The following is a 5,798-nucleotide window of genomic DNA, read 5'->3' on the forward strand; positions in this document are numbered from 1 at the left end:
TTCAGTTTGGCTTCCATGTGGCTGGTTTCACATTCGTCTCCAGGGATCATAAGGAAAACTAATCTAAAACAATATGCTATGTATATTTACAATCGCCTTCTCCAAATGGAGTACTCATTTACCTAGGTTTTATCAATAGATCTTATCAATTTATAAATGATTGATAAATTATGAAGGAATCAAGTCAAGGTCAGAATATATTTTGTTTTGCTGTCTGTAAGACACCTCCGCTACTCTCATTTAAATAGCATGCTGTAATCATGCTTAAATTCAAGGTCAGAATATGCATAGAGAGAAAAGGCATAAAATGGGAATTGCATTCCATTTAAGAGCTTAACTCGAGTCGGAACAGAATTGGGACTTAATGTTTTACACACCTGGATTGTGCAATATTTGCCTTTTATTCTTTTCAAAATTCTTCAAGCTCTGTCAAGGTGTTGGGGATCATGGTTAGACAGCATTTTTTAAGTCTTGCCATATATTTTCAAGCAGATTTAAGTCAAAACTGTAACTTGGCCTTGGTTTTAGGTTATCATCCTGCTGAAAGGTGAATTCATCTCCCAGTGTCTGAAGCAGGTTTTCCTCTAGGATTTTGTCTGTGCTCACCTCATCCCATTTATTTTTATCCTGAAAAACTCCTGTCTTAGCCGATGTTAAGCATACCCATAACATGATGCAGCCATCACCATGCTTGAAAATAAGGAGGCAGTTACTCAGTGATGATGTGGATTTTCCCCAAACATAAGGCCAACAACTATATTCCTTTGTGGAGTAACTACAATGTTGTTGACCCATCCTCAGTTTTCTCCAATCACAGCCATTGAACTCTATAACTGTTTTAAAAATCAGATGGGTCACAGAGTCAAGTGTTTAAAAATCGTGATGATGACATCCCTGAGCAGTTTCCTTCCTGTCCTGCAGCTCAGAAGGATCACTATCGTTGTGTCTGGGTGACAGAATAATGATTCACTTGACCACGCTGAAAGAGATATTCAATGTCTCATTTGTTATTGTTACCAATCTACCAATCACTGCCCTTCTCTATGAGGCTTTTGAAAAGCCCCCTGGTCTTTGGAGTTTCATCTGTGCTTGAAATTCAACATTTGACTGAGGGACCGTCCAGACGTTGTACTATTTCAGACAGAGTGAGTTTATGTGATTTGTTAAGCCAAATTTTACACCTGTACTAATTGAGGCTTGCCTAAACAAAAGGGGCTGAATACTTAAGCAACTAATATATGTTAGCTATAAAATGTGTATTAATTTGTAAATATATTTGTAAAATTATTTTTATTTTGACATTATGGAGTATTTTGTGTAGGTCAATGATTTTAAAAAAAATATTAAAAAAAATCACAATTAAAACTATATTGTTCATCCCTCATGGTGACACAACAAAATGGGTAGAAATCCAAGGTGGGGTGAATACTTCTGATACCCACTGTACCTACAACAATGTGAAAAACTGGAAATCACAGCGAGCCAATCAACAGTGTCCATGATAGAAGAACAAAGTTAGTGTATCTGAGCCAGTCAGTCTATAACTGAGATGTAGATGGTGGGGTTCTGATGCCGAGACACAATCTGATCTCATGTCGCTCATGTAAAACAACCGCTCGCTAAAAAAATGATCATCCTTAATGAGAAATGACTAATATCATGGGACATAGAGTCTACTAGTTACAGCTTCATATGAATAATCCGTCTTTAGATTGAATGACTGTTTGAATGTTGAATAAGTACCGTATTGTTGGCAGTTACATATCCACTACTCTACTATCACTGGTTATATTACAGTACTTGGTATAACTGAAATAGGTCTCAGGGTTGGGACTGAAATAACCTGAATAACTACAGTATGTGTGATTGGGGTCACTTCCTGTATTTTATCATAGATACAGTTGCTCGACCTTTTCCCTGCTCTTCTCTGATGGAACTATTTTAGTCTACGAGACAGAACCCCTCTCTCTCTCTCTCTCTCTCTCTCTCTCTCTCTCTCTCTCTCTCTCTCTAAACGACAAGGATATTATCTGAGTGGGTTAACAAAAACGGCAATTCTTGCGTGTGCTGCTCTTCGGGTTGGTCAGTTATCCGTTACACAAAAATAGATGGTGAGTGAACGCCTTTATTCACACATTTTTGGGGCAAATAGCGTTGATCTTTATCCAACCTGTTTCTAACCAGTCAATAAATATTCCTCACTGGCAGTCCACAATATGTGTGTATCACAACAACAACAAAAACATGATTTAGAATCTTGTAAAGTTAAGAACACAGGATGTGAAGTAGTGAGTTATGAACCAAAAGACAATCAATCATTTATTTAATTTAAATCATATTTACATAAAGCGGTAGGTTCTAAAATATAATCCTTATCTACTGTACATTGCATTGTGGTCTGCAAATCTTTTACAGGAGTGAGTATGAAACAACTGCTGTAAAAACAACATAGGTTTTAAAAAAACAACAAAAAAAACCTATAAATAATCATTGATCACAATTGTAAAGGGACTGAAGGAGAAAATGGAGGTAAGAGAAATCCCTTTCACCACCGTGACCCTTTTCCAGACGAGACAGAAGTCACATGACATTTCTAGATGATATTTGACTTTATATCCATGGAGAGGCTTCCTCTATATTAGGACGCCTCTTAAAAGCACTGGAGTGAACTCAACTCAGCCCGGCAGAACACTTCAGAAGCATACGATACGACTCTACATGTGGATCTCAGCACCTCCCAAACGGCACACTATCCCCTACATAGTCAACAACTTTTTTTCCCCACCGGGTAGTGCACTTAATATAGAGAATAGGGGGCCAAATGTTGCGTGCCCCACTGACCCGGTGGATAACCATCTCACAGGAAACAAGACTGTACAGCTACTGCACACCAACTCTCATATGATTAAATATGCTTCCCATAACACACCTCTTTCATATATAGATATATATATATTATTGTATTGACATGGTTTTGGTGTAAAAGACAAGCCCTACTTCCATTGACTTCAAAACAGAATAGCTGAACCATAATACATTGGAAAAAAGTGAGTAATATAGAAATAAAGATAGCTTTTGACGTGAAGACGCCAGGTATGGTGTGGATTTGGGCTGTGAGCCCACCAGAACTTGATACCAGGTATGGTGTGGATTTGGGCTGTGAGCCTACCAGAACTTGATACCAGGTATGGTGTGGATTTGGGCTGTGAGCCCACCAGAACTTGATACCAGGTATGGTGTGGATTTGGGCTGTGAGCCCACCAGAACTTGATAACAGGTATGGTGTGGATTTGGGCTGTGAGCCCACCAGAACTTGATACCAGGTATGGTGTGGATTTGGGCTGTGAGCCCACCAGAACTTGATACCAGGTATGGTGTGGATTTGGGCTGTGAGCCCACCAGAACTTGATAACAGGTATGGTGTGGATTTGGGCTGTGAGCCCACCAGAACTTGATACCAGGTATGGTGTGGATTTGGGCTGTGAGCCCACCAGAACTTGATACCAGGTTAGATGTGGATTTGGGCTGTGAGCCCACCAGAACTTGATACCAGGTTAGGTGTGGATTTGGGCTGTGAGCCCACCAGAACTTGTAGGGAGCAGTACTGGGTTAAAGGCCTTTATATTTCAGGGGATTTCTGCAATGCTTATTTGCCATGATACACTATATATACACACACAAAAGTATGTGGACACCCCTTCAAATTAGTGGATTCCACTATTTCAGCCACACCCGTTGTTGACAGGTGTATAAAATCAAGCGCACAGCCATGCAATCTCCATAGACAAACACTGGCAGTAGAATGGCCTTACTGCAGAGCTCAGTGACTTTCAACGTGGCACCGTCATAGGATGCCACCTTTCCAACAAGTCAGTTCGTAATGTCTGCCCTGCTAGAGCTGCACTGGTCAACTGTAAGTGCTGTTATTGTGAAGTGGAAATGTCTAGGAGCAACAACGGCTCAGCCGCGAAGTGGTACGTCACACAAGCTCACAGAACGGGACCACAGAGTGCTGAACCGCGTAGCGCATAAAAATCGTCTGTCCTCGGTAGCAACACTCACTACCGAGTTCCAAACTGCCTCTGGAAGCAACGTCAGCACAAGAACTGTTTGTCGGGAGCTTCATGAAATGGGTTTCCATGGCAGAGCAGCCACACACAAGCCTAAAATCACCATGCGCAATGCCAAGCGTTGGCTGGAGTGATGTAAAGCTCGCCGCCATTGGATTATGGAGCAGTGGAAACACGTTCTCTGGAGTGATGAATCACGCTTCACCATCTGGCTGTCTGACGGACGAATCTGGGTTTGGCGGATACCAGGATGTTACCAATAAAGTTTGGTGGAGGAGGAATAATGGTCTGGGGCTGTTTTTCATGGTTCGGGATAAGCCCCTCAGTTCCAGTGAAGGGAAATCTTAAAGCTACAGCAAACAATTACATTCTAGATGATTCTGTGCTTCCAACTTTGTGGCAACAGTTTGGGGAAGACCCTTTCCTGTTTCAGCATGACAATGCCCCCGTGCACAAAGCGAGGTCCATACAGAAATGGTTTGTCGAGGTCGGTGTGGAAGAACTTGACTGGCCTGCACAGAGCCCTGACCTCAACCCCATCGAACACCTTTGGGATGAATTGGAACGCCGACTGCAAGCCACGCCTAATCGCCCAACATCAGTACCCGACTTCACTAATGCTCTTGTGGCTGAATGGAAGCAAGTCCCCGCAGCATTGTTCCAACATCTAGTGGAAAGCCTTCCTAGAAGAGTGGAGGCTGTTATAAAAGGAAAGGGGGACGAACTCCATATTAATGCCCATGATTTTGGAATGAGATGTTCGAGGAGCAGGTGTCCACATACTGTTGGTAATGTAAGTTGTAAACAAATACAATACAAATTAGCCATCAGTATCCGAAACAACGGACAGATTAGCCTTGTTATGGGGTTTAGGACAAGGCAAGCTGTGTGGAGGTTTATACCTTGTGTTGTGTGGTTAAAAACAGCTGTTGGTGCTATTGGCCCAAACAGATTTTTAACCTTGTCTACCCGGGGATTCGATCCAGCAACCTTCCGGTTACTGGCCCTCCACTCTAACCACTAGGCTACCTGCCGTCCCTCCACTCGAACCACTAGGCTACCCTGCTGTCCCTCCACTCCAACCACTAGGCTACCTGCCGTCCCTCCACTCTAACCACTAGGCTACCTGCCGTCCCTCCACTCTAACCACTAGGCTACCTGCCGTCCCTCCACTCCAACCACTAGGCTACCCTGCTGTCCCTCCACTCCAACCACTAGGCTACCTGCCGTCCCTCCACTCTAACCACTAGGCTACCTGCCGTCCCTCCACTCTAACCACTAGGCTACCTGTCGTCCCTCCACTCTAACCACTAGGCTACCTGTCGTCCCTCCACTCTAACCACTAGGCTACCTGCCGTCCCTCCACTCTAACCACTAGTCTACCTGCCGTCCCTCCACTCTAACCACTAGGCTACCCTGCCGTCCTTCCACTCTAACCACTAGGCTACCTGCCGTCCCTCCACTCTAACCACTAGGCTACCCTGCCGTCCCTCCACTCTAACCACTAGGCTACCTGCCGTCCCTCCACTCTAACCACTAGGCTACCTGCCGTTCCTCCACTCTAACCACTAGGCTACCCTGCCGTCCCTCCACTCTAACCACTAGGCTACCTGCCTTGTGTTGTGTGATTAAAAACAGCTTCAGGTGCTACTGGGGGTATATATTCCAGTATCTGTTACAGCGCAGCTACACTATAACCTCTATATTATTAAGGACAGATACCGTAAG

General features: G+C 43.6%; 1 protein-coding gene across 2 annotated transcripts in view; it reads left to right on the forward strand.

The window, feature by feature from the left end:
- Positions 1 to 5,798, forward strand: part of zgc:110410 (LFG_like domain-containing protein) — a 345,300-nt gene that overhangs the window by 155,972 nt on the left and 183,530 nt on the right. The gene's annotated exons all lie outside the window — the stretch shown is intronic.

Source organism: Salmo trutta, unplaced genomic scaffold (assembly GCF_901001165.1).
Source record: "Salmo trutta unplaced genomic scaffold, fSalTru1.1, whole genome shotgun sequence".
Lineage (NCBI taxonomy): Eukaryota > Metazoa > Chordata > Actinopteri > Salmoniformes > Salmonidae > Salmo > Salmo trutta.